The following is a 24,234-nucleotide window of genomic DNA, read 5'->3' on the forward strand; positions in this document are numbered from 1 at the left end:
TTAGCACAAAACGAGTCGGTTGTCCAGGAAGACTTCTGAAGCGCCTGTTTACATCTGTCAGCTAATGTTCCCTAATTAGATATCAGTCTAATAGTCAATGAGGTCCCGCCAGCTGCCCTCCGAAGCAATATATATCCGTCTGATCTCCCTCCTGGAATGTAGGCTTATTCCTACTCTGGTATTTTCTCCTGGGACTGTTTGGCCCAGTTCTTGTTCTACTGACTCAGTCTCGGACATGTTCGGAAGTGTGTCGGATCATAGCCCGTCTTTTGCATCCAGAGCACGTTTGGAGAGCTCCCTCTCTTCTTTCAGCGTTATTGGTGCCGAATCTGCGTCCTTCTATGTCTCTGAGGTACAGACAGATGGGCAGAAGACAAGGCTTCTGATAGCGTTTCTGTCTACTCAAAGGCCAGATGTGTTTTTCTCCCGCCCGCTTGTGTGGTGGCAGATTTCACTTAATGCCTTTTGTAAGGAGTGCGTCGCCTTATCCAACCTGTAAATGTCATGAGACCTGAATTTGTGCCGATCTCTCCTCCTAGTCATGACGAGGCATCCCTGTGATTCCAGAACCAAACTTCATTGCCTGTTCTAAAATGCATCTTTCGCTTAGAGGCGGCATAAGTTTGGCGCTGGTGTTCCTATCGCCGAATTACCTCCCCCTCAAGCCCGGGAATATCCGTTTCAACTTGGTGCAGAGTCGTCTCGCCAACGACAGCTCCCTGTATTTGCGTTAGGGGTGGTCCTACAATCGCATGTTCACTAGTAGTGTTTGTAATGAAAGAGGGAAGCCAATTCTTTAAGCATGGCGTCAACCTTTATGCCTCTCATCCTGGCTGACGATTGGATGATGGAGTTGTCTGAACATGTCGATTGTTGTTCAACGTTTGGAAATACTCGAACTCACTGCTGATAATTGCCGTTTGTCACAATCATAGGTGTTTTTACAGTATTACTTTGCTCTTGAATTTTCTTCCAGAGATGAAGTAATTGCCAAGGCTCCAACCAGACCTAGTTTAAACTAACAATGCCTTACAACTAGAGGGAGTCTGACGCCCGATGCAGGTACAGGTGGAGAGGATAATATATTTCTGTTGGTGGAGTCTAATTGTAGGTAGCGTTAATGGCGGAAGATTATGAGCTGTATCTGGCGATTAATGAGGTGGAAGGTGAGGTCCAGGGGTTCTAACAATATTGTGGTTGGAGGAGCGCGATTCAAGGGCAGAGATGCAGTTGTTGGAGGAGATGCACTGGAGTGCATTATCGTCTTCCATTTCTGCCACGTACAATCAGACTCCAAAACAAGCGACGTATTTCCCTTAAATGTAGGCTTGCTTGCTGAGCTGCCAAGGTCACTTCGGACGTTTCCTCACCGTTTCGTCCAGACCAAAGGGGTAGCCATGGTTACCCCTATGTGCCCCAGCTGTGCCTGTCTCTTTATTGGCTACGGAGAACAGTTGATCTTCAATAATTATACCGGCATTACTCGCCACCTCGTCCTCCATAACATTGATGACTGCATTGGCGCCACCTCGTGCTCTCGCAAGGAGGTTGAGCAATTCATCAACTTCACCAACACATTCCACCCTGACCTTATTATTACCTGGACCATCTCTGACACCTCCTGCCCCTTGCGAGAACTCTCCATCTCCATTAAAGCTGAATGACTTGATACTGGCAATTTTTTGACAAACCCACCGACTCCAACAGCTACCTGGATTACACCTCTTCCCACCCTACCTCCTGCAAAAATGCCATCCCGTATTCCCAATTCCTATGCCTCCGCCGTATCTGCTCCCAGGAAGACCAGTTCCGCCACAGAACACACCAGGTGGCCGCCTTCTTTAGAGACCGCAATTTTCCTTCCCACGGAGTTAAAGATGCCCTCTAATGCATCACGTCCACATCCCGCACCTCCGCCCTCATACTCCACCCCTCCAACCGTAAAAAGGACAGAACGCCCCTGGTGCTCATCTTTCACCCTACCAAAGTTCGCATAAACCAAATCATCCGTCAACATTTCCGCCACCTCCAAACAGACTCCACCACCAGGGATATATTTCCCTCCCTACCCCTTTCCGCCTTCCGCAAAGGCCGTTCCCTCCGTGACTACCTGGTCAGTTCCACGCACCCCTTCAACCCACCCTCCAATCCTGGCACCTTCCCCTGCCATCGCAGGTATTACAAAACCTGCGCCCACACATCCTCTCTCACCTCCATCCAAGTCCCGAAGGGAGCCTTCCACACCCGTCAAAGTTTTACCTGCACAACCACCAATATCATTTATTGTATCTGTTGCTCCCGATGCGGCCTCCTCTAAATTGGGGAGACTGGACCCCTCCTGGAAGAGCGCTTTAGGGAACAACTCCGGGACACACGCACCAATCAACCACACCTCCCTGTGGCCTAACATTCCAACTCTCCCTCCCACTCTGTCGAGAACATGGAGGTCCTGGGCGTCCTTCACTGCCGCTCTCTCACCACCAGACGCCTGGTGGAAGAACGCCTCATCTTCCACCTCGGAACACTTCAACCCCAGAGCATTAATGTGGTCTTCAACAGTTTCCTCATTTCCCCTTCCCCCAACGCACCGCAGGTCCCAACCTCCTGCTCAGCCCTGGCCCTATGACTTGTCCTACCTGCCTATCTCCTTTTCCACCTATCCACTCCACCCTGCCCCCCGACCTATCACCTTCATCCCCTCCCCCACTCACCTATAGTACTCTATGCTACTTTCTGCCCATCCTCACCCTCTTCTCACTTATATCACCACGCTTCAGTCACTCTGCCTGTCTTCCAATGAAGGGCTTTTTGCCCGAAACGTCGATTTTACTGCTCCTCGGATGCTGCCTGAACTGTTGTGCTCTTCCAGCACCACTAATCCAGAATCTGGTTTCCAGCATCTGCAGTCATTCTTTTCACCTAATGAATAATAATAGTCCGTTTTGCAAAATATAAGCAATGGGAACAAATCGACAGTATATTATAAAGGATGCCATTCGAGGAACCTTGGAATTTTAATGAGTTTAAAACCAACGAAGTTGGAAAAATAAATCAATCTGTATTTATGAAATGGGAATTGTATTTGTGAAATTGACTGGTAGAAAAATTATAGAGTAGTGGTGGATATAGTATATTTGGATATTTAGAAACCTTTATAATGAAGGCGGAGTTGACAGTAGATTTTCTTGGAATGAGAGGCAGTTATGAATGTAATGTTGGGATTGGTGATCAGCCCCGAGAAATTCATGAAACATGTCAAAAATTTTGCTGAGGGAATAAACCGAATTTTCGAAATCTGCTGATGGTATACAACTATGTGGCATTTTGAGTGGTGGGAAGGAGGTAAAGAATCTCCAAATTGATTGGGGCAAGTAGAGTCAATGGTCAAATACATGGCAGATGAATAATAATATGGATAAACGTTTGAGCAGTTTCCGATATTAAATATAATGGCAGCCTATGATTTGAAAATGGTTTGATGGAAAATCTTGCACCACATGTGTTCTTTTATTTAAATCTTTACAGACTTCTGAGGGCCGTGCACAGCATTGAATTCAGAACACAGAATCAACATTGGAAATGGGTTTGCCAGACTGATCGGTATATATAGACTCTTGGATTTGGAAAAGTAATTTTAAAAATGAGTTGAATTTCCATATAGACCAGTCATAGAAACCATTATAGCACAAACAGATCCCAATTAGGAAATATACAGGGTGTCTTCACATGCATTTCAAGAGGATTTGCATGCAGTGTAAGTTTGTCTCACTGAGGTGGGACAGATCGTATTAACATTTTATAACGTATATCCTAGAGTTTTGCGTTGTTTTTATCTACTTACCTAATAAAGTGCATACTTGCTCTGAAGGGCTGCAGCGAAGTTGACTAGACTGAACTGTGGGGTGATGGGCTTGTGGTTGGATTGATAGAGCCTGTATTCCATAACGATTAGGAAAATAAGTAGCGATCTCAGTGAAACATTTAAAATCGTGAAAGCACCAGTCAGATTGGACGCTGGGATGATGTTTACTCTGGCCAGGACGCCTAAAAGCACACTGCATTAGGTACAAGTCGGACTCTCGACATTGCGAGGAGTGTAAATGTCTTCAATCCACTACTAGTTAACCACTGGAATCCCCGAGCATGTATGTCTGTAAATGCTCAAGGTGTTGAATTTAAACATAAATCAAGTAGCTAATTTTATCCACAACAAAAGGATGGGGAGAGTGCAGGAGTATGGTTTGGGGATAAATAATTCGCCATAATGACATTGAATCGAGGGGCAAGCTCCATCGTTTGAAGGGAGAACTTCACCTCCTACTTTTTTTTAAGGACCATGCCAGATCCCCCTTAAAATATTTCAAGAAGGTAGCCCAGACCCTACCTTTACAAGTTATTTTATGCAGGTGTGCAGTGGATATTCCATTAGTGACATAGTTGGTCTAGGTACTCAGTCTAAAACAAAATAGACTTTATTCACAAACTAACATTCGAAAATATATTTATAATAAAATAACTATATGAAAACCCAATCGACTCTGCCGCAGTATAATCACTCTGTTCCAAAGGCTGGCAACATACCCACAAGCACATCCTTGGCAAAAGAAGGGAAAAAGATCAGAGACAAGTTCTTACAGGAGATGTGTGTCACAGAGATGCTCAGCATGAAACTGCTTCTTTGGGCCCCGAGCAGCTTCTCTGGGCTGCCAGATAAAACGTGAAGAGCAGCTGCAAACCAATCAGCTTTCTAAAACCAGAACAAACTCAAACCAACCCTGAACTGGGAGAACTGGCCACTCCTCTTTCATTGCATATTAATTTTTGAAAAGAAAACGCTTGAAAACGTTTCAAGTTGATAATTCCAGACATGTCAGGAACTCTGCATTCCGGGCCCTGTAAAATAAAATCAAGGACAACAAAAAACTTGCTAAAGGAGCGAGCTTGTCACACATTATAGAAATTTTGTTTTCTTTACTCAATCGCGTTAAGGGATAAGCAGGAGGTCTGTTGAATAGATGTCCAGCCATGATTTAGAATTGGTTGATGCTCAATTGATGAATGGCCTACTTCTTCTCCTTTTAATATGTGGTGTGACGGAAAGCTTTTCAAATGTTTTCACATGCTGTCAGATGTTAGAATACTGGCCTTTGCAGAGTCTGTAGCGTTTTGTTGTCTGTCTGCATTTTTTTTCCCCCAACTATGGCTGAGCAGGTTAATACCATTGAAAATATTGCTTGGATATATCTCAGAGCATTTTAGAATTCATCACATTTCTGTGTGCCTAGAGTCAACATTAACTGAAACCAGGAAAGGTTAATAGATTTGTTTACTTAAAGTACATTAGTGAATAAAGAAAAAGTGTTGGGAATCTCAATAGAGCAGTAATTATTTTTAACTTTCACCAGCTGTTCAACGATTTGTCTGGTCTGGATTAGCAATGCAGTTACATGCACAAAACAATACTTGGGCACATGGGAACATGTCAGAAATCAGAGTGTGCAGATTATTCCTGTGTAAGCACCGTTTAACGGCTGGTTCATTTACAACTTCTATCAGTTTGACTCTCCAGTTGAGATTATTAGCGTGGACATTGCTATTATCCATGATGTCGAGGTACTGGTTTCACAATGGCGTGGACAGTGTGAAATATGACATAGCACCAGGTTATACTTCAAAAGGTTTATTTGGCAGTCAAAGGTGTTGGCGCATTGCTCCTTCACCAACTAGGTAACTGGAGGAGACATTTAATAATGCTCAGTAATGAGTATTTCTATTGTTGGAGAAAAGTCATGTTACAGAATGGCTACCAAGAATAGTATTAGAGTCAAGAAGGAGTTAGCAGCAACTGACATCCGGTTTTAATAGATGTGGTTGCAGAATGACTGGTGGCATTGTTTGAAATATTCCATAAATCTCTTGATTCCAGGTAAATTCCAGTGAAACTGGTGAAGTTCCAATGTGGTGCCTGTTTTCAAGAAGGGAGTCAGAGAGAAAGCTGGAACTGAACGGTATTTGCCTAACAATTATTGCAGAGAATCTGGTAAGGGAAGTTATTAAGGAAGGAATTGCCAGACCTTTCGAGAAGCTTAATGCGATCACTGTCAGGATGGATCATTGAAAAGAAAATTATGTTTTGTTCTATAAAATTATGAAAATCATGTCAACAAGCAGATTTGTTCAGTGGTAACTGGTAGACAGAGCATTTGGATTTCCATAGGTTTTCCATCAGGTGCAACAAAGTAAAGGTTCTTTCATAAGACAATGGCTCACGATATGATGGATAAAATATTAGTTTGGAAGGAGGCTTGGTTAGCGCACAAAACAATAAGAATCGGGATTAACGGTATTTATCAGAGTAAAAAGATGTTTCTACTAGAGTACTCCAAATGCAGCTGTATGGCACCAGATATTTACGATCTATACAGAAGGTTCGAAGGCGAGGGCTGATTGCAATGTAGAGCTGAGCGTGCAGATGATGCAAGCATACGTGGCAGGTTATTAAAAAAACAGGATCGCACTGGAAAATGCCCTTCCGACCACAAACGTGTGGTCACACGTTTTTCTCTCCCATGTTAAAACTGCCTTCACTTACAAAATCTGTATCGTTCTGTTTCCTTCACCTACATGCATTCTTCCAGGTGAATACTGCTGTAACTTATGCTTCAACCACCTCCATTGGCAAAGTGTTCCAAGCACTCACCATGCTTTGTCTGAACGACTTGCTGAGCACATCTCATTTAAACTTCCAGCCCCCAACTTGAAAATGCCTGCGAGGAAACTGGTCCTCCACCCTGGCAAAAAGTGTCAATCATTTTACACTGTCCATGCTATTCACAATATTATAAACGTCTATAGGGTCGCCCCTAAAACACTTGTGTTCCAAATAAAATCAACACCGTCAATCCAACAACACTTCTTCACAGCTAAAGTTTCACATACCTGGTGACATCCTGGTAAACTTTTCTGTACTCTCAGCAAAACATCCACCCTTTCAGAAGTGTGCTGACCAAAACTGTATGCAACATTTCACGTATATGTTACTTCGAGTTTTATGAAGCAGCAGCAGCACAACTTGGTTACCCCTATACTCTATGTTTTTTTTCTACTTTATCTTTCTGTGCGGCCACTTTCAGTGAACTATGATGCTGCACGCCAGGATCCCGCTGTGAATTAACTCCTAAGGGTTCACTGTATGATTCATCCATTACTTGACCTTAAAAAATATATCACCTCACATATTTCCAGATTAAACTCCACTCGTCAATTTTCTGCCCATGCCTCCAACTGATATATATATATATATATATATATATATATATATCTTTCAGGAACCTGTGACATTACTCCTCATTATTTGCATCGTCATTAGTTTTTGTATCTTCCACAATTTCACTAATTGACCAATTACGTTTTCCTCCAAATTATTTACGTAGACCACGAGAAAAAGAGGGCCAGGCACTGATCACAGTGGAACGCCATTGTTCATTATCCATCCTTTCGGAAAAGTCGCCTTACATTGCGATCCACTGTTTCCTATGTCGAAGCCAGTTTTGTATCCACCTTGCCACCTCACCTCTGATACCACGTGAGTTCACCTTTCATATCAATTTGCCACGAATGACACTACCAAAGTCTTCACTCAAATCCATATGGACAACATGAACTGCTTTTCCCTCATCAATCGTGACGATCACCTCCTCAAAAACTGTATCAAGTTGGGGATGTGATCTCCCACACACGATCACATGCTGTCCAACATTAATATGTCCACTTGTTTTTAAATGTGTAATGATCATATCCCTGAGATTTCTTTTCCAGTAATTTCTCCTACTAGCGATGCGAAACTCACAGGCCTGTAATTTCGTGGATTATACCTGCTCCCCTTTTTAAACAATAGGACAACATCGACTGTCCTCCAATCCTCTGGAATCTCACCTGTGGCTATAGAGGATAAAAGATTGCTCCAACAATGTGCTCTGTTGCCTCCCTCAATGCTCTATGGTAGGTCCAATCAGGATCCGAGGATGTTTCGGCCTTAATACTTTTAAAGGTGCACAATATCTCGTCCCTTTTAGTGGCAACTTGGCTTAGAACGTCGATGCTCAAATACTTTTATTGTACGCCACCAATCCCTTTGCTTTGGTTCATAAAGCCTCAAACTAATCATTTAGGGCATCACCTGCGTCTTTTGGCTTCACACATTGATTCTTTCCTTTGCTCTTGAGTGGAGTATACTTTCACTGTCTTGCCTCTCGCTTTATATGTATCTGTACAGCTCTGGAATTCTATTTAATTGCGTTCACTGACGAATGTTCTTGATCCCTTTTAACCTTAACAGTTCCTTGATTAAATTATTTTCCAATTTCCAACCTAGTAGACCTTATGCATGCATCATTATGTTTTCTTTTTGGTCAAGGTCAAAACATCCCTGGTTATCTAAGGTAAAAGTAACTGCCATATCTATCCTTCATTAGTGCAGGAACATGACACTGCTGGATTCTCAAATGCCATTTGAAAGACTCTCGCATATCCAATGTGGATTTAACCTCAAACGGCCGACTCCAATAACTTTTCTCCAGTTACTGGCTAATATTGTTCTCGTTCGCCTTCTTCCAGTTTAGCACCCACCGCAAAGGACTCCTACCCATCACTATCTTACAACTGACGCTATTATGGTCACTATGCCAAAAACTCACCCTCATCCGAAACATCTGTCAGCTGGCCAGTCACAGCTCTCAGAAGCATAATTAATATAATGCATTCCCTTTTTGTCAAGAAATGCTCCTGAATGATCTTGACAATTTTTTTCTCATCCAAGACTCTTGCAGGAAGGGAGTCCCAGTAAATTGAGGGGAAGTTAAAATAAACTACCACAGCAACTCTGTAGTTTTTATGCTTTTTCAAATTATGTCTATGTATTCTCTCCTCTGTCACATTTTGATTGTTGGCCGGCCTGTAGAATACACTGAACATTATGATTTTACATTTCATATTCCTGGGTTCTTCTCATATTGCTTCGCTGCACGTGTCCTCTGATGTATCATTCCTCAGTACAACTTTGACAGACTCCTTCATCAGTGACACATGTCTTCCACACCTTTCAATTGCACTTGAACGCATAAACAGTGAGACATTCAGTCGCTAGTCCTCTCCGTCTTTCAGCTGAATCTCTCTAATCGAAATAATGTCATAGTTCCAAGTACTATACAACGCTCTGAGTTCATCTACCTTGACTATAATATTTCTTGCACTGAAGCACGTGCGCTTCAGAGCACGTTGCCTGGTCTTCTCAGCAGAGTTCCCATGCCAGTTCTTCTGCTTAGTAATCTTTGACTTGATTTTTAAATCTACTTCAATTTCTGCAGCTACTATTCTATTCTTTTATTTCTTACAACCATTTCACATTATTTTAAAGCTCACCAATCACTTTACCAATATAGTCTCCCACACTCACCTACCCAAAGGACACCAGTGACGGTCCTGCATAAGTGTAATACATCCAGTTTGCACACGTTCCAGCTTTGTAAAAACCAGTCCCAACGCCCACGAATCTGAAACCCTCCACCTCGCAGCATCTTATCATCCGCATGTTCGTTCTATGATTCCTGTTCTTTATACTCTAAGTAAGCTGTGGCACTGGTAGTATTCCTGAGATAACTACATTTGAGTTCCTAAATTTCAACTTCCTTCCAAGTTTTCGATTTTATGCGTTTTGGATCTCATCCATTTTTTTTTTGCTCCGTAGCATAGGTACCAAATTTCACCACGATCACTGGCTTTTCAACCTCTCCTTCCAGAATGTCATGAAACTGATAGGAGACATCCAGGGCCGTGGGACTAAGGAAGGATCAACATGGGCCCTCATTTATGGCTCAGAAGCGCCTATCTATTCCCCTTTTAACACGTAATTGCTATGCCTATTCCTCCCTCTCTTTGTAGCCAAGTCAACCATGGTCCCATAAAATTAACTGCTGCTATTATTCACTGAGAAGCCATTCCTCTGAACAGTATCCAAATCAATCTCGCTGATATGTAGTGGAATAGCCACAGGTGATTTCCACACTGACTGCTTAGCAATCCTACTCTGTCTAGTGGTCACCCATTCCCCTCCTGCCTGTGAAGTCTTAGCCTGTAGTTGTGACCGAACTGTTCACGCAGTCCACCTTTTCTTTATCTCGATAATGCTTCACAGCGTCCCCCAGAGGCCACTCCAATTTTCATGCTGGATTCCAAGAACTGCAGCTAGAGAAAGGTTTGCAAACATACAGGCTCTGGGCAGCAGAAATCTACCGAACTTCACCTACGCATTGGAGCTCTCCTGCCTTGTCCAATTCCTTTGACTTAATTGAACCTTACAATGTCACGTACTTTCAACAATAAATTGAAGCTGCTGATGTTCTGCGCTTCAATTTCTCAAAACGCATCCGTTACTCACCAACACGATTCCTGAAGATGTTAAGGGCGACACACTGACTCCTTGGTTAGCACTGTTGCGTCACTGCGTCAAGGACTCGGGTTCGATTCCAAACTCGTGTAAATGCCTGTGTGGTGTTTGTACTTTCTACCTGTGTCTGCGTGGGCTTCCTTCCACAGTTCAAAGATATGCAGGTTAGGTGAATTGACCATGATAAATTGCCCATAATGTTCAGGCATGTATAGGTCATGAGTAAATCTAGAGGAGAAGAATGCATCCTGGTGGATTTCTCTTCGTAGGGTTGGTGTGGAATTGTTGGGCCAATCACTTGTCCCCACACTATAGTGTTTCTAGGTTCGCCCTCCTTTACCCACTGGAAATCTCGCTGTCGAACCTCTGCTAATGGCGTTCTGTCGCCTCTCCTTTGATTCTTCTTTATTTTGGTGAAGGGAGTAAGCAGGGTTAGAAACACTGCAGTCCTTTATTGCATTGGGGTGACCGTTTCTTCATAGCAGGTTTTCCACGATATCCGTCACAGCCGCATTAATTATGGATTCCATTCCCAGAACACAAATGAGCAATGTCTCAGCGTCCTCCAGCTGGATGCCAAAGGCATGTAACATTAAAGATGTAAGGAACGTGAAACGGGATATGATACAGTCCAATCACCGGCAATAAATTGGCTAATAGAGTGTATTGTAAAAAAGATTCGAGGTCATACACTTTGGCATTAAGATGATAATTGCAGGCTATTACTCAACGGAGGTGACTCCCAAAAGAAAGCTCAGGAAGACGTGATTGGGGTGCTCCAATGCATGAAATACAAATTTAGCATGCTGATGTAGCAAGTAAACAGTGTAGTTCTTTACACCCCTTACTGGGGTTTTTTGACATATTAAGAGCGTTTCAAATCGTTTGGTGCCCATAGTTTTTATAATGAGAGATTTGTGATAAGACTGCAAGATACGAGATGCGGAGGGGACTTATCAAGATAGATGTCGAAAAGCTGGTGCCCAACCTGACCTCGTTTCAAAATCGACAAAATAAACATAGAATAAGAGACGGCAATTTAAATCTGAGATGCAAGGAATTTCTCTCTTTCAGATGTTCGTTTAAGTCTGGTTTTCCTTACCCGGGATTTGTAGAGCCTATGTCACTGAAAGTGACTTGGAGGTATTGGTGTTGGACTGGAGTGGACGGAATTTAAATTCACACAACACCAGATTATAGTCCAACAGGTTCATTGAAGGAGGTAGCTTTCGGAGGTCCGCTCCTTCATATAACTTCCTGATGAATGTGTGGTGCTGCAAGACCTAGTCTTTCCAATTAAAACTGTTGAAATATTTAAAGTCTGGTTGAAGATTTGCAGCTTGGGTGTCCGTTGTTGTGGTTCTGTTCGCCGAGCTGGAAGTTTTTGCTGCAAACGTTTCGCTCCCTGGCTAGGGAACATCATCAGTGCTATTGGAGCCTCCTGTGAAGCGCTGCTTTGATGTTTCTTCCGGTATTTATAGTGGTTTGTTCTTGCCGCATCCGGGTGTCAGTTTCAGCTGTAGTAGTTTGTATGTGGGGTCCAGGTCGATGTGTCTGTTAATGGAGTTTGTGGATGAATGCCATGCCTCTAGGAATTCCCTGGCTGTTCTCTGTCTGGCTTGTCCTATGATGGTATTGTTTTCCCAGTCAAATTCATGTTCCTGGTTGTCTGAGTGTATGGCTACTAGGGATAGCTGGTCGTGTCGTTTTGTGGCTAGCTGATGTTCATGGATCCGGATTGTTAGCTGTCTTCCTGTTTGTCCTATATAGTGTTTTGTGCAGTCCTTGCATGGTATTTTGTAAACTACGTTGGTTTGGCTCGTGCTGGCTATTGGGTCCTTTGTTCTAGTGAGTTGTTGTCTGAGTGTGGAAGTTGGCTTGTGTGCTGTTATGAGGCCTAAGGCTCACAGTAGTCTGGCTGTCAGTTCTGAGACGCTCCTGACGTATGGTAGTGTGGCTAGTCCTATTGGTTGTGGCATGTCCTCGTTCCGTGGTCTATCTCTTAGGCATCTGGTGATAAAGTTGCGTGGGTATCCGTTTTTGGCGAATACCTTGTATAGGTGTTCTTCTTCTTCTTTTCGCAGTTCTGGTGTACTGCAGTGTGTTGTGGCTCTTTTGAATAGTGTCCTGATGCAGCTTCGTTTGTGTGTGTTGGGGTGGTTACTTTCATAGTTTAGGACTTGGTCTGTGTGTGTTGGTTTCCTGTGTACCCTTGTGGTGAATTCTCCATTGGGTGTTCTCTCTACTAACACGTCTAGGAATGGGAGTTGGCTATCCTTTTCCTCTTCTCTCGTGAATCGTATTCCTGTGTGTGGCGTTGATGATTCGGTGTATTTTTTCTATTTCTGTGTTTTTGATGATTACAAAGGTGTCATCGACTTTTTTTTAGATTAGATTACTTACAGTGTGGAAACAGGCCCTTCAGCCCAACAAGTCCACACCCCTACATTTACCCCTTACCTAACACTACGGGCAATTTAGCTTGGCCAATTCACCTGACCCGCACATCTTTGGACTGTGGGAGGAAACCGGAGCACCCGGAGGAAACCCACGCAGACACGGGGAGAACGTGCAAACTCCACACAGTCAGTCGCCTGAGTCAGGAATTGAACCCGGGTCTACAGGCGCTGTGAGGCAGCAGTGCTAACCACTGTGCCACCGTGCCGCCCACACGTATCTGATCCAGAGTTATATGAAATATAACATGGTGTTGTGTGACTTTTAAACTTGATCACTGAAAATGTTCACAGATCAGCTGAAAGATGAAACATGTCTGCATAGAAGTGGTTTTGTGCTATGAGGCAGATCAGCCATGCTCTTTTGTCGTGATAAGAAAAGCGACAGGTGTCGATTAGCGTTTTCTTGTTCTCATTTCTAATGTTGTCGTGTTTTAGTGTTCGAAAGCGAGTCGTTATTTTCCTGAAAGTCTGGTTGAATATTTTGCTTTCAGCGAGGCTGAATTTTATTTCACTCACCCTGGGTGATCTCATGAGATTGTATTCAAGGAGAATCAGGGTCTGCAGCATTAGCAAATTCGGGAGCAGTATTTGCAAGGAGATGAAGCCTATAAAAAGGAATTGTGATGAGGCGCGGGACGTAGAAGCTTCCTGATCCAGTCTGTAGTTTTCAAGTACATTTCATGATCTAGACCTAACCATTGAAATGTCCTCTGTCTGCTCTGTGTAGCAGTTTCTGTGGGCTAAATTAAATATCAGAACATAGCTTGAGTGGCACGACTGTTCCATTTGACACGTTGACACTCCTCCAAGAGTAAATAAGTTTATGGCTAATTCATAAAGTTCTCAGCTGCTCTTTTCTGTTAATACAGCGTTATCTCTGATTCCAAGGCATATCGAAAATTGAACTAAGACAAATATGATGTAATTTAAAGTTCTAGTCATCATAAATCTCTGGGAAAGAGACTTCCTACTTGGATGAATTCCTGCTTTTTGAAATTCTCCACATGCCTGTTCTGACCTAATTTGGCGATGTCACTGTTTCCCCATCTCGTCATACTCCTCCACCGTTTACAGCATATTTTGACTAGAACCAGGTAGGTGATGTGGCCAATGCTATCAATCCAGACTGGATCATTTTCAGTGACAGGAACAAGTCAGGCAGATTTATTTGGCTATCAACAAATGACTGGTTTATTAACAAATCAAGTTCGTGAACAAAGCTGCATAGCATAACCGAACATGATTGAAGTACACAAACACACATTGAGATTCCACCTGACCAACAGCTTTTAACCTAAAATTTCTACGTTGTGGTGACAGGCTATTCGGTCCAAGAAGTCTACACTGACACTCCAAAGAGTAACTCACCCAGACCAATTCTCTTATTACTGGACATTCACACTTAACTAAAGCACTTAAACCGCACATCTCTGAACACTATGGGCAATTTAGCACGGCAAATTTACCAAACCTGCACATCTTTGGACTGTGGGAGCAAACAGAATCACCCGGAGGAAACCAATGCAGACGCGCGGAAAATGTGCATAAACCACACAGGCGATTGCCAGAGGCTCCGAATCGAACTCAGGTCCCTGGCGCTGTGAGGCAGCAGTACTAAGTACTGAGCAACCGTGCCACCCAGTCTCATCCGCTTCAATACTTTCGCCTCTAACTACAAATGTAGTCTTTTACGCCTTCATAAAAGATATCCTTCAGCCAAGGAGCAAGTGAACCGAAGCAGAACTGAACTACTTCCAATGTAATTTTATCTATTCTGTGGTCAGGAGACACAAAAATGGGTTCAGATGCAGCAAACCACCTTTGCAAAAGAGTTAATTGAAAATACGGATAGCGGGCGAATTTTAACTCTTTTTATTCTTCTTTAAAAAAAAATTCAGGTTATTCAGAAGAGAGATTTACTTTGCTTTCTCACAATGGTTTGAGTCTTTGAAACTCGGTCCCCAGATACCAATAGAGGCAGTGAAACTGAGTATTATTGTTTCAGCAGAGACAGATACCAAGGAGAAGGCAGGCATCTGCTGTATGAGGGAAAATTCTGAAAGTGCAGAGAAAAAGACCTGCAGTTGGGCAGAACACTGGGAATATAACGGAAAAATAAACGATAATGATGTAGAGGAAAAAATTTAAATGATAACAGAGATAGAATGAAATCTCTACAGTCAAGGAGGGCACGTGGTTGCTCTCTCAACAGAGAAAAAAAAACACTTGTGGTGGTTTAACCTGAGGGTCCCGAAACCTCCGGTGAGAGAAGAGGTGAAGAAAGCTGATTTTTCGTGGTCACATCAGTAAGTGTAGGAATTGAACCCGTGTCTTTGGCATCCCTCTGTGTCAACAGCCATCCCGTCAACTGAGTGGGAGAACATGAAACTGTTATAAATAGAAATTGGTCAACGTAGAGGAAAGTACAAATTCTGATTACAATGAAGAAGCTACAATGCAGGTAACGTTCAAGATGATGGCTGAGGATAAAAAGTGATGGAAATTGCACTCAATAATGAAGAAGAACTTACGTGCTGTTTTTGGCTGAGTAAGATGCTGTTAATGAAATGAAAAAGATCAAATAAATGAATTATGATTACATATAGATAACCACAAAATAAGCAGGCGAATAATTAAGAGGAAATGAGGAGAGGGGAAGTGGGAGATGAGATAGCCTTGCAAAGTAGGGCTAAGGAGAATTCAAATGGATTTAGTAAATATGTAAAATACAAACAGTACATGGGACTAAATAGGGCCCCTCAGGAATCAGCAAGTCAGCCTAAGTGTAGAACCACAGGAGATGGGGGCGATCTTAAACGAGAATTTTGCATCAATATTTACTATGTAGAATGACATGGAAAATAGATACTGAGGGGAATAGATGGTCACATCTTGAAAAATGTCCATAATATTGAGGAAGAGGTGCTCGATGTTGTAAAACGTATACAATTGAAAAAATCCCTGAATCTGAGCATATGTAACGTAGAACAGTATGGGAAACGAGGGAAGCCATTCCAAGACCCTTTGATGAGATATTTGTATCATCAGTAGTCACAGGTGAAGTACCAGATCACTGAAGGTTTGCGAACGTGGTAACTCTATCTAGGAAAGGTGTTAAGGAAATGCCAAGGAACTTTAGAAAGGTGAGCCTGACATTGGTTGTGGACAGTTGTTGCAGGAAATCATGATGACTGGATTTACATGCATATTGAAACGCACGGACTTATTAGATATAGTCAACGTGTACGTGGGAAGTCATGTCTCAGCTACTTGATCGGGTTTTTTGAAAAAGTAACGAAGAAGATCGATGACAGCAGAGCAATGGACGTGGTGGCGCTCATTAGTAAGGCGTTCGCTACAGGGTCCTCAAGATCAATTAGCTAGCAAGGTTATATCTCATGGAATACAGGGATAACTTGCCATTTCGACACAGAACGTTCTTGAAGGAAGAAGACAATGGGTGGCAGTGGACTCTTGCATTTCAAAGTAGAGGGCTTTGACCATTGCTGTACCGTAAAGTTCCGTGCTGGCTCCACAGTTTGTTATCATTTATATAAATGATTTGTATGTGAACATAGGAAGTAGAGTTCATATGCTTGTACATGACACCAGAATTTGAGTTGAACCGGACAGTGAAGAAGGTTACCTCAGACTATAAGGGAACTTCGATAAGATAGTCCAATGAGCTGAGAATTGGCAGATGGAGTTTAATTTAAATAAATGTGCGAAGCTTAATTTTGGAAGGACAAATCAGAGCAGGACTTGTGCACGTTACGGTAAGGTCCTGGGAAGTGTTGCTGAACAAATAAGCTTTGGAGTGCAGGTTCAAAGTTCCTTGAAAGTGGAGTTGCATGTATTTAGAACAGTGAAGAAGGAGTTTGATATGCTGTCCTTTGTTGGACAGAGCATTGGAAAAGAGTTGGGAAGTCAAGATGTGTCAGGGCATTAGTTCGACCTCTTTTGGAGTATTGTGTACAATTTTGGACTCTGCCTAATCAGAAGGATGTTATGGAACTTGAAAGGTTCAGAAAAGATTTATAAGGATGTTTCCACGGTTGTAGGAGTTGAGCTTCTGGCGAAGACTGAATAAACTGGGGTTGTTTTCCCTGGAGCGTCGGAGGCTGAGAAGTGACGTAATAGAGATTAATACAATCACGAGGGTCATGCACAGGTTAAGTAGAGAAGGTCTGTCCTCTGGGGTGGGGGAGTCCAGAAATAGTGGGCATTGGTTTATAGTGAGACGGGTAGACTTAAAAGAAACCAAAAGGGTAGCCTTCTTTCATGCAGAGATTGGTATATTGGTGTATATATATATATATATATATAGATGAGCTGCCAGAGGAAATGGTGACGTCAGACAAAATTGCAACCTTTAAAAGGCACATGAATGCTAAACGTTTAAAGGGATATGGACCAAATGCTGACAAATGGGACGGTATTATATTTGGCTGGCTCATCAGCATGGACAGTTTCGACTGAAGGGTCCGCTGCCATGCTGCACTTCGCTAAGACTGTATGACTCTAACACTAAATGTGGGTATTTTGGGTCTGTGTAAATTGTGATTCTGGTACAAAATAATGTAAAGCTAAAGTAGAAGATCATTTGGAGAATTCGATGTCGTGAAGATTCCAAAGACATGTTTGAAGAACACCGATGCTACATGTGTCGGAGTGTCGTCTGGTCAGTGACAGCAACTAAGGGATTGCATAACTGAAAGGTTCTGTAACGTGGAGCTCACGACACAGTCATAACAGCCACGATCCTATTGAATGGTAAAGCATGTTTGCATGATGGAATTTAATAGCATGCGATTTGAGTAAAAGTACAACTCTGCTCCTTCCCATTTTATGTTACTCATTGGGGATATTGACATTTTCTTGAACATGAGAGTTGTTGGTTACTTTAACTTGAAATTCTTTCGCTGGTTTTATTTGCAAAGAAAACTGAAGATCACATAATTGAACAGAAGATAACATTTTTGCGTAAAGAGATTCTGATCCAAACGTGCAAGATTCTTTCAATCTTCCCGTGAGCAGTGAACTTAGTGATTAGCTTACCCTGTGTTCACATTTCTTCAGTGCAGAGGAACGACCTCAATTAAGACTAAAAGACAGAAATTTCTAACCTCTACTTGTCTTCAAAGAGCTTGGGGAGATTCCTTCATCACGATAACGTTTTCATTCTCTGTATTAGTTAGTCTAAGCAGATGATTGGTCTCTGCTCTCGAGTGATCAAATGCATGGGAATTTTCTGGAAATCATCTGTTCTTCTGGTGTGTGACTGTGTATTTTGGAGGGAATAACTCTGTGATTTAGCTAGCATTTTTGTAATAAATTCAGAATATACCATTTCTGATTTCAGCTTCGATTGTGTGAATACATCTCTAAATATCGTCATTCGTTTGAAACTCTTATTATGTCCTCGTTTGAACAGAAAACTTTGCCTCCAGACTAACGTATATTCTTTTCACCTGCCTTTCTCATAGTTAACATCGCAACGATCTACGTCCTGATGAACAAAGATTGTGGATTGTCTCCATGTGTCAGTCGTTACCTGGTGGCCATGGGAGCGGCAGATCTACTGGTCATTATCCTCGACCTAATATTGAGACAGATTCCAATAGTTTATCATGAGCAGTTTTATTTCCGGATGTACATCCCAGTGTGTAATATCCATGCTGTTATGCTTTATTCAGCCACTGACTGTTCTGTATGGTTCACCGTCACATTCACCTTTGATCGCTTTGTGGCTATTTGTTACCAGAAGTTGAAAATTAAATATTGCACAAAGAAAACGGGGACTGTGATTGTTGGAACAGTGACTGTGTTGAGCTGTGTGAAGAACATTTTCTGGTATTTTATGCTCTCAGGACGGTATTCGTTTAAGAACACGCCTTGGTTTTGTTTTGTAACATTATATGTTGTCCGCTCTCGTGTCTGGGTCATAATTGAGTTCCTCCATCACATTCTAAATCCAGTTGTCCCATTTCTCCTGATTCTGTTGCTCAATGTTTTCATTGTGAGATACATTGTAGTGACCAGCAGAGCCCGCAAGAGACTCCAAGCTCATAACAATGGAGAAGTCCAGTGTGACACAGAAATGAGAAATCGAAGAAGATCGATCATTCTCCTCTTTATGATCTCGGCCAATTTCATCCTGTTATGGTCAACGTTAATGGTATATTCTATATGGTTCCGGATGTGGTATTTGCGTGCCAGTTCTCTGTTTCTCGATGACTTTATGTCAGAATTAGGCTTCATGTTGCAGCTCCTCAGTTGCTGCACAAACACTGCGATTTACGCCATGACCCAGAATAAATTCAGACAGCAGCTGAAGAATGTTCTGAATTGTCGCTATCCCCGAAGTAATCAAACATTCAAATTAATTGATTAATTCATCTAGGATGATCTCATTTAGGTTCAGTTTTTCCACAACAAATATATCTATTGCTATGGTTACAATCTAAGGATATTTCTGGCTTCTCCAACCTGATGCCACCAGAACCAAGGAGAAAACACACAATTCCACTCACTGCATCTGTAACTACAAGCTGTAAATAAAAAAAACTGTTCCATTAACAGTGCATAGCACAGATTCAGCAACACTTTATTTGTCTTTGTATGGAAGAAGCTGAATTGGAGATTCAACCCCAAGTCCTAACCGAACAGCAGCGTACTGTGGACAATTTGCAGAGTTGTATTTAAGTCACTCTGTCCATGCTTTTACCTCTTGCTTTCACCAATTAAGATCTGGCCTCGGCAGAAGTCAGCTGCTTCGCTTGTTCCCTCTGTCTCCATTTCTCCCCCGCACTCTCACAACTTCCATCTCTCTCTTGTTACCATTTTCTCACACGGTTTCACTGTCCTTTCCTCCCTCATTCTGCCTCTTCCTCAGAAATTCCCTTCGTCCAGCTTTCCTCATTCTCTCCATACCTCCTTAATTGGATCGTTTCTGAAACTCAGTTTCAAGGGGAATATTATGAGAGTGGCATAATAGGTAGTGGCTTTGTGAACACAGGGGTGCAGAGCTTCAGTCCGATCTGGGAAAACATTGTGGGGCTTCGGCCAAATGTTATGGCTCACGTATACAATGCAGGAGCGAAAAGTGGCTGTTTCTTGGCGAACAATCTGGAGATGGCATCACAGCTTGTTGGTAGGGGAGTAGTGAGACGGTGATGTCACAGGCCGTTTCTCGTTAAAGAAAAGAGTTTGCTAATGCAATCAGAGCAGATTGAGCTGGTGACCACTGGCTTTTCCGTAATGACACAGTCTGGATGAGGTCCAATGCTGATGATAAGGTGCGGAGAATTGGTGGTGCAGTAAGCCATTTGTTGGAGAACAAGCTGGGTGCAAGATCAGAGGCCTTTGACACAAGAAGAGTGTAGTGGTAGCTGGAAAGTCGTTGTCCTTGAAAGTGCATGTGAGCTCTTCCCCGTGGAAAAGGGTAGAGGTGGGGTAACAGGGAAGAAGAAAGAGATTGAGTGAATGGGTGAACCTGGGAAAATATGAACTTATTGCATGATCCTTTGTTGCTGGGCATCATGGTGTGGGCAATGCAATTTTTTTTTTCTCGGGGAACACGGTGGGAATGGGACTGCAGGCAATTGTTACAAACAGAGCGAGTGTCAGACAAATTCCTATTGCTAGGCAATCAACACATGTGTGTGACTATTGGCCGTTAATGCAGGAATAGGTTGCTGATGGATTCATGGGCTTTCATTAAGACAGCTGACTGTGTGCTGGTCCTCTGACGGTTGGTTTGGAATAGAATGGGCCTGGGCACTGGACGTTAAAAGGGCAAGATAATATATGTAGCAACACTGTCTGCTGCCAGTGGAAGTCAGTTAAGGATTGCTTTGCAAGGCAGTGCTCAGTGAAACGTGTTTAATTTTGACCAGGAGTGAGTGCAAAGAGACGCAGAAGAAGCTTAAAAGGCACGGTTTTGCTCTGGAGTAGAGTGGACCTCGGAAAACATAGAGATGGAGTATAACAGCCGGTTGTTAGGGCATCAGAGTGTGTAGAAGGAAGGAGCGCAGAGGGACAGACAGTTTCTGATGAAAAGTGCTGATTGTTGCTGTAGGAAAAGATCACTTGTGGAACAAATGATCGTTTCCAGACTATTAAACTGTGCATTAGCATTGGCTGTTAAGAGGAGCAGAGTCTTCATGGGTTCACAGACCATTCCTAAGAGAACAGTTTGAGTGTAGGGCCACTGGCTGTTGGTCTGACAACTAAATGGATCGTGTCATCAGACTATTGCGAGGGGAACAGAGTCGATGTGGGGCATCGCTCTGCTGCACAGTAAGCTGTGTAGCAGCTGGCGCTGCAAGCCTTTTCTAAGAGAAGAAAGAGAGTGTGCTGCTGCTGGACCGAGAATTTAGTTGGGAACGTAATCCAATGCTAAAATAGCCGGTTGATTGTAGGATGACCGACCATTGTTAGGGGAACACAGTATGTCTAGGACTACTGGCCGTACCTGCGAAAAATAAGAGTTTCGAAATCAGGCCATTGCTGGGGAACAGCTTGGCTTTGGGACCAATGTTTGTTGGGAGAGGTGCAGATTGAGGGTTGATCCAAATTCGGTCGACGGGGACGTTAGTGGTTGTGATAGTCAAGTCGGTTACTGGAACAACATATTGTGTGTGCAGATAGTAAGTCTTACATTAAAGTTCAAGCTTTTGTTTGATGTAAGGCAAAATTTAATGATAAGAAACATGATCTCTCAAACGTTGATTCCAGCATGCAGGCCACACTGATACGACGTCTAAGAAGTGGAGGTGATGAAGAGGGTGGTGACGAAAATTCAGAGCATTGTGTTCTTGTCACAGTGACGGATAAAGCTGTCACTATTAAAGAACATTGGATGAATAAAGATTTTGAGGGTTCAGAATCAAAATGTATGATTATTTTGTTTTAGATTTGGACAACTTCGTTCAATTGAATCTCTTAAGCAATACAAGATTATATACTTTGAACACAGAACATTAAAGTGCTGTACAGGCCCATCTGCAGTCGGTGTTGCACTGGCCTGCGAAATCAATATGAAAACTATGTAACCTCCACTATTCCATTCTCGTCCAATGCCAATCCAATACCATTGAAATACCCTTAAAGTTGGTGAGTCCATAACTGCTGCAGGAAGTACATTCCACGTGCCCATTACTCCCTCATGAAAGAAAATATCTCTGATATCTGTCTGATATATAATATCCCTCAATTTGAAGCTATACACCCTCGTGCTAGCCAACTCCACCCGATGACAAAGGCTCTCACTGTCCACCCGATCTAACCCTCTGATTACTTTATATGTCACAATTAAATTACTTCCCAACCTTCATCGCTCCAGCGAAAACAGCCTTACGTCGCTGAAATTCTCCTCGTCAGACCTACCCTCCACACCAGACTACATCCCAGTAAATCTCCTCTGAACCCTTTCCAAAGCTTCCACGTGCTTCCTATAATGAAAGTACCGGAAATGCACACAAATCCAACTGTGGCCACAACAGAATTTTGTTTCAGCTGCACCAGGACCTCATGGTTCCGAAACATGATCTTTCTAAAAATAAACATTAACAGATCGTATGCCTTTTGAATAGCCCGATAACTCTGCGTACCCACTTAGAGGGATATATGTTCGTGGACACGGAGATCTCTCTGCTCATTTACAGTACGAAGAATACTAGAATTCATCCAGTAACCTGCATTCCTGTTACTCCTTCCAAAGTGAAACACCTCACACGTAATGATATTAAATTCCATTTTCCGCCTGTCAGCCCAGCTCTGCAGCTTATTTATGTCCTTCTGTGACCAACAACATCCTTTGGTACTGTCAAAAACTGTACCGACCTGAATGTCGTCCACTAATTTATTGACCCATCCTTCTATGCCCGTATACAGATCGTTTACAAAAATGACAAACAGCTGTGGACCCGAAACCGATCGTTGCAGTACATCGAAAACAATTGATCTCCAGAATCACCTCTTCCCATCAACCACTAGCTTGAGTGTTCAGTCAACTAGCAAATTTCCGATTCAAACCACAAAATCGAACTCAATCCCATGCCTCCATATTTTGTGCAGTTGTCGAACATGGGAAACCTTATCAAAAGCCTTACTGAAATCCACATGCATCATATCAACAGTTTAACCTGCATCTACCTGTTTGGTCACCTTCTCAAAGAACTCAATAAAGTTTGTGAGGCACGACCTACTCTTCACAAAACCGTGTTAACTACAAATGGTGATTACTAACCGTATCTTTTATAACCATTTACAACATTTTACCCGCCAAGTTCACTGTTCTATAATTTCCAGGGATGTTTCTTAACCCCTTCTTGAACAAGGGAACAAGATTTGCTAACCTCTAATCTTCCTGCACAATTCCGGTAGACAATGACGATATAAAATTCAAAACAAAAAGCTCAGCAATCTCTTCCCTGGATTCCAGGAGAATACTAGGATAAATGTATTCCAGCCCAGGAGGCTAATATATTTTCACACTTTACAGAATTTCCTATACCTCCTCCTTGTGCCACTCAATGCCATCTACTCTCGTAGGCCTTTTCTCAGTATTCTGATCGACGACATTGTCTTTTTACTTTGTGAATACTGATGGAAGATATTCATTTAGCGCTTCGCCATTTCCTCTGACTCCAAGACCAACTTCCCACTAATACCATGCTTAATTGAGAAATCAGCTAGGAAATCGGAGAAGTGAAATAGCAACGGCAGAAAAGATTTAATATAATCAAAATAAATTCAAAACAAGCACATTAATAGCAAGATGGTAATAGCAACAACGAGGGCAGGGTCTCTTAATGATCAAGGATGTTTTCTTTATATTGTATTCAAGGACATAGTACAGGTGCTTAATGAATGTTTCGCTTCAGTTTTTACTTTGTAAATCGAAATGGAATTGCAGAGAAATGAACTCTGATACTCTAAAACATTTCATATTGCAGACGAGGTCGCTGTCAATACTTTCGAGGGCTAGTGCAGGCTGCAACGCGATGTTGACAGGATGCAGAGCTGGGCTGAGAAATGGCAGATGGTGTTCAACCTGGAAAAATGGGAAGTGATGAATTTTGGAAGGTCGAACTCGAATGCTGATAATAGGATTAAAGACAGGATTCTTGGCAGGCTGGGAGGACGGACGGATCTGGGTGTGCAAGCACACAGATCCCACAAAGTTGCCACCCAAGTGCACAGTGTTGATAAGAAAGCATATGGTATTTTGGCTACCATTAACTAAGAAGGCGTTTGGTATGCTTTCCTTTCTAGGTTAGAGTTTTGAGCACAGGCGTTAGGAAGTCATGTTACAGCTATACAGGA

The sequence above is a fragment of the Hemiscyllium ocellatum genome, chromosome 27 (assembly GCF_020745735.1).
Source record: "Hemiscyllium ocellatum isolate sHemOce1 chromosome 27, sHemOce1.pat.X.cur, whole genome shotgun sequence".
Taxonomy (NCBI): Eukaryota; Metazoa; Chordata; class Chondrichthyes; order Orectolobiformes; family Hemiscylliidae; genus Hemiscyllium; species Hemiscyllium ocellatum.